At 51.4% G+C, this 6,113-nt stretch overlaps 1 long non-coding RNA gene across 1 annotated transcript in view; it reads right to left on the bottom strand.

Moving 5' to 3' along the window:
* Positions 1-2,931, bottom strand: part of LOC110306019 — a 10,024-nt gene extending 7,093 nt beyond the window's left edge. The window contains exons 1-2 of the long non-coding RNA XR_002379219.2: positions 2,617-2,931; positions 1,280-1,559 (exon numbers count right to left, since the gene is read on the bottom strand). This is a non-coding gene — a long non-coding RNA (uncharacterized LOC110306019). The remainder of the gene's footprint in view (positions 1-1,279; positions 1,560-2,616) is intronic.
* Between the last annotated feature and the right edge of the window lie 3,182 nt (positions 2,932-6,113).

Below are 6,113 nucleotides of genomic sequence, written 5' to 3'. Positions count from 1 at the left end.
TCACTTTGTAGACCAGGCTGGCCTTGAACTCAGAAATCCGCCTGCCTCTGCCTCCCGAGTGCTGGGATTAAAGGCGTGCGCCACCACGCCCGGCTACCAGCCTCAGGATCTTGAGTGCTAGGGCCACAGGTATGAAACAAACCATCTCTGTGGACACGAGAAAGTCATTCCCTTGTTGTGGACGGTGGACAGAGATGGCAACTCATAGGCAGTGAGAGTCCCCTCCCACCCCTTTCCCCAGCGTCTCTCATCCCAAATCCTTGCCACGTGAGGTGCCATTCACTTGACCTGCGCACTGGGCTTCAAACTACATTGTTTCTCAGTTGTTTTTCTCATTGCTGGGACCAAATGTCCCACAAAAGTAACCTGAGGAGGGAAGGGAACAGAGAGCGATGAATACAGGAACTCCACCTTCTCTTTGGATGCTGCTCAGGACCTCCTCCTCCCGCACCCACCCCCGCAAGGATGGTACTCGCTGTACCACTGGCATCGTGGGCACATCTGTGAGGTAGGAGGTTAGCCCGGGCCACTATTAACTCTCAGTCTATAGCTTGGTGATGAGCCAGGTGGATGTCTGCCTTTGGCTCGTGCAGGCTGCTCTTTCGGCTTGAGTTGGCATCTCTGGTGAAGACTCTTCCCCACAGGAGAGGACCATGCCTGCCTCTATCAGGGTTGTCTTTCTCTTCAGTGGCCATGTGATGATGCTCTGTCCCGCTCCAGAGTCTGCCTCTATCCAGCCACCCCTGCAAATGCTCCCAGCTTAGCTTTGGTCCACAGGCACTAAGAAAATGAATCAGGGGAGGTAAAGGCACCCCCTTCCCCAGGGTTAAACATCCCAGTCTTAGGCAAAACAAATTTCTTGTTGGAACATCTTCCTTCCAAACTGAGTGGAAGAAAGGCCCATTTAATCACACTGTCTAGTGATGGATCCTGTTAGCGAGATGAAGGTGGGGTGGGAAGACTCTGATCCTGCTGTAGGCCAGCCTCAGGACAGTACTGGGCCAGCTGATAGTAGCTCTGGAGGCTGTGTGTACAGGGACAGGAGAGCTTGAGCTAGTCCGTTGGCCTTGGGTTAATTGAAAACAACGTGTACTTTCTCCCTTGGGGTCTGCATCTGAGGCAAGAAGATGTATGCTCTGGACTCTACAAGGGGCCTATAGTGAGCTTGCTGTAGACTAGAAACAAGCTGGAGAGGCCACTGTGGATCGGAAAAGCCCTGGGTGGGAAGAGCTGATGCTCTATCCCCACATCTAAAGATGCCCTACACCCTACATCTTACCGAGACGTAGACAACTGGGATCTCCTGTGCCAGCATCCGTGATGAATCCAGCCAGTCCGGTCCTTGCCTGACTGAAGGATCTACTGGTCCTCTATGCCTCCTCCAAGGCCAGCTGCTGTCCTTCTTACCCCAGATGCTACACACAGTGAATGAATGCAGCGTTGTGGCATGGACTGGCAACTTCATCTTTAGCAAGATGGGAGTCAGAGGAAGACAGATGCCAGGTGCTGGCTGGCAAGCTGGCTGGTCTATTTGTTGGTGTTCCAGGCCAAAGAGAGACCTTGTATCAAGCCAAGAGTGGGAAGAGTTAGAGGAGCAACTAAGGTGCTCACTGGACCACGACACAGGCATGGAGCACGCTTGCACTGTAACACACATGGGTGCACGTGTATGCGTATGCACATACATGCACTGACACCAGTGTAGGGCCCAGGGCTCTGCCCAGCACTCTCCGCCCTGCCACCTAGGGTATGACATTTGGACAGCCAGCCAGTCTTATCTTAGCAGATGGCCTCTGGCCAGTCCCTCTCCCATCCAGGGACAAAGGTGTCTACTGTTGCCTCTTGTCTTTCTGGTGACCTTTCCTCCCAGGTTGTCTGTTTCTTCAGCCCACAGCTCAGCGGAACAGTCGCTAAGGTGGAAAGTTAAGTTGCAGGAGGGCTGGCTAGCCATCTTGCACTGATTTCAGGCCTCACGTCGTTAGCTGGAAACCGGCCACAGTGGGAATATTTATGCCACGGTGCTGGGCAGGCACTACAAAGCAGGCTTTCCTCCCACCAGAGACCTGTCTGCTCAACCAGTCACACTGCGGGGTCCTATAGTGACTCCCTTTTAGTGAGAGATGAATGCAGTTGCCTAGAGTATGCCCAGGGCAGCCTGCTCTGCCACACATGGCTGTCGGCACAGTGGGTGTCTTTACATTGGCTTGAGATGACTCAACTCTTGGCTAACACAAGAGCTCCCTTTAAAAATAAATACTCATACACTGAAGAGAACAAGGGTCCCACACAGAGCCTGTGTGCCCTGCTCAGTGGACGGGCAGCAGCCCTAGGCAGAACGGCCAGCTATGGAATCTGATTCTGCCGAGCTTTCTCCAGTCTGGGTCCCTGGACCAACCTCCCTAAACATTGGGGTCTTCCAGAGTTCCTGGTAGTGTGAGCCTGAGACAGAAGGAGAAGGGCCAGAGTTCCCAGGCTGGTTTTTATTTTTAATGAGAAACAGGTTTTTGCATGCTGGAGTGGCCTGGTTCGTCCTGACCCTCTGCTCCCTTAAAATGCAGAATGACCTCAAGAATCAAAAGCCCCACTCTGGTGTCCCAGGGTGGGAAGGGTGCCTACCTCACACTAAATATCTTCTCCTCTTTGCTTGCTTGGAGAGACGTCCAGAGACCTGATCTCATGGCTGTGCCCTGTAAGCCCCAACGTAGGCCCGGATGCATGTAATCGGTCGCCTCTTTATCCGTTCCATCTTGAATCCTTCAAATGTTCCCAAGGCTGACTGGTTACATAAGGGATGGTAGCATGATGGGCTAGGCTAATTGGTAACAAGCACGTTGGCTGGGGAGTGGAGCCAGCATATTCCGGCACCCTTCAGGACTCCTGTGGCCAAACACAAGCACCATGTGCCTCAGCCCCAGCAGCACAGAGCTGAGCTGACTCTTCATTGACACAGTTGCATAAAAGATTCAGGATATAAATTTGAACAAGGGTTAACCATTGACAGAACAAACAGCCCTCACTGGTTGCTCCCTGCCCACACAGCCCCCTGCCTATCCAAGAGCAAATAGGTGCGGATCCTAGCCCCACCCCCACCCCCATGCACACAGGGCTCTCACCTTCTGCCTCTGGAACCATCAGAGAGTGGAATCCAGAGCTGTTGGCTCTTGGGCACCTGGCTGGAATTATTCTAAGTGTCAACTTGACCAAGGCTCAGGGAAATTGCAATAGGGAAATGGGGTAAAGACAGCGGCCCTCACTGAGTAGACATGAGTGGGGTTTCTACTCTGGTTTCTGTTGCAATGGAACACTGACTCAAAGCAACTTGGGGAGGAATGGGTTTTCATTCTTACACTTTCAAGTGACAGTCCGTTATCAAGAGAAATCAAGGCAGGAACCTGGAGGCAGGAGCTAAAGCAGAGGCCATGGAGGGAGCTGCTTCCTGGCTTGCTCCCCATGATTTGCTCAGCCTGTTTCTTATACAACCCAGGCCCACCTGCCCAGAGTGACACTGCACACAGTGAGCTTTGCCTTCTTCCATATCACACAGAGAAGAAAATGCCCACGGACAAGCCTGTGGGTCAGTCCCATCCTGACCCTCTGCTCCCTTCAAAACTCAGAGAGTCCTCAAGAGTCAAAAGCCCCACTCTGGTGTCCCAGGGTGGGAAGGGTGTGCACTCAGGTAAAGCCCCGCTCTTTCCAGGTGACTGTAGTCTGTGTGGAGTTGACAAACACTAACCAGCCCATGGGCATGCATGCATGATCTACTTGTTGTCAGGCCTCGGCGTCCCGACTAGACTATACAGCTAGCTAGCTTTCTGGGCTCTCAGCTGCTGGCAGAACATGGCTGCCATAATCCCATGAGCCTCACGTCAGTTGCTTTGCTGGGGGGGGAGGGGTATGTTTTGTCATGACACTGGAGGGCTTGGTTCACACCAATTCATGGTTCGTTCCCAGGGACTGAACACCATGGTAGTGAGTGCCTGAGGAGTAGAAGACCTCATGGCTGACAGGAAGAAGAGATCCAGAGACAAGAAGGGGCCAGCTACCCCCAGCCACTCTCGGTGGCTTGCTTCCTCCAGCTAGATCTCATGGGATGCTAAAGTTCTCCAAGCATCCGGGTCCCATAGCTCCACAAGCTGGGGATGTAGTTAGTGTATTAGTTAGGGTTCTCTAGAGGAACAGAACTGATAGAATGAAGTGTGTGTGTGTGTGTGTGTGTGTGTGTGTGTGTGTGTGTGTGTGTGTTAGAATGACTGTGGTCCAGCTAGTCCAAGGGCTGTCAAACAATGGAAAGTCCAATGATCCAGTAGCTGTTCAATCCACGAGACTGGGTGTCTCGCTTGGTCTTCCACACACACACTAGAATCCTAAAGAAGTAGGATCTATTATTAGTGAAGGAATACATTTCCCAGATTAAAGGTGGATCTTCCCACCCTCAAAAGATCTGGACTTAGGGTGGGTGGGTCTTTCTACTTCTTGTGCTTTAATTAAGACCACCCCTCATAGCTATACCTAGCTGCTTGGGCTTTAATTAATTCTAGATATGGTCAAGTTGATCACCAAGAATAGCCATCAGAGTTAGTTAGTGAGACAGTAGCAAGATTTCCTGTGACGCAGGCTACCCTGGAGCTCACAATGTAGCTAAGGATGGCCTTGAACATGTGTGCATTGTGTGTGCGTGTGTGCATGCACAAGTATGTATATGTGTGAGTGGGTGTGCATGTGTGTGTCTGAGTGTATGTGCTCATGCATGTGTGTGTGAGTGCCTGTATATATGTGTATGTGTGTTTGTGTATGTATGCATGTGAGTGCATGTGTATGCATGTGTGAGTGCGTGTGTGTGTGTGTGATGTATATACACACACACATGTGTATACCTTGGGGGTCTTTGAATGTGCAGAGACTGGAGAGGGTGTCGTTGGATGTCCTGCTTTATCATTCGCTGCCTTATTCTCTTTCTAAATGATTTATTTTATTTATAGGTATATGTCTATATGTGTGTGAAGGTGTGTGCATGCCTTTGAGGATGTGTGTACGTGTGAGTGAAAGTCCTGAGGCGCTGGAGAAGTTCAGAAAAGGGCTTGGGTCCCCTTCTTGGAGTTGGAGTTGCAGGTGGTTGTGAACCACCAGGGTGGGTGCTGGCAACCAAACGCAGGTCCTCTGCAGGAGCAGCCGGTGCTCCCTAAACTGCCGAGCAGTCTCTCCAGCCCTGCCTTGTTCCCTTGAGACAGGATTTTTACTGAATCTGGAGATAGGCTTGTGGTCAGAGCATGTGAGTGATCCTCCTGTCTCTGCCCACCAGGCTAGAGTTATAGCCAGGCCTGGGTTTCTACATGGATGCTGGGGATTCAAACTCAGGTCTCCAAGCTTGAGCAGCAAGCCCTCTTACCCTTATCTTACCTGTACTTGTCTATAGCCCCAGAGCAGGGGGTTACAGGCATGAGCCACACATAAGCCCACCAGAGACATTTTTCAAGGCCTATGGTGGTTAGAAAAGGCCCTAGTCAGGTTTCTCTCCATCCTTTAAAGTGGAGGACCACATAGCTTGGCCTCATGCAACCATCAGGGCTCTGAAAGCTGACATGTCTGGGAATTATCAACTCAGTCTGGTCTGGCTCTGTGTTGGCTGTGGAATTCAGATGTGTAAGGAAGACAGAGGCAGAGGTCAGGACACTGGCTCTTTTTCATGAAAGGCTAGGGAGGTCTTCCCAATTTGTGACACTTGAGGCCATCTGGGCAACACATCCTCTGTGACCAGAAACACAGGGGCCTCATGCTCACCAGGGAAATGCTTCAATCTAGAGTTGTGCCTGCTTGTGATTCTCACATGCAGGAGGCTGAAGCAGGAGGACTGGGCATTCCAGGCTACCCTGGACAAAACCAAGAAAGGAAAACATTGCATCAATCCAGAGAGACAGGGGCTGCACACGGGCTCAGGAGCTCACATAGCACTTGACTTCTGCAGATTTTACACCAAAGCTCATGACACGTGAAGGTTAGCATTCAAGTTTTGGAATTAAACAGCACAGGAAGGGGCAGCTGACCCTATCCGTGAGCTGGCTTCTGCAGACAGGAGAGCAATGGCTCAAACCTTTGGGATCTAGAGCTGTGCTGGG

Source organism: Mus caroli, chromosome 11 (genome assembly GCF_900094665.2).
Source record: "Mus caroli chromosome 11, CAROLI_EIJ_v1.1, whole genome shotgun sequence".
NCBI classification, from domain to species: Eukaryota; Metazoa; Chordata; class Mammalia; order Rodentia; family Muridae; genus Mus; species Mus caroli.
The sequence above is the reverse complement of the archived record's forward strand: the minus strand, read 5'-3'. Positions and strand labels throughout refer to the sequence as shown.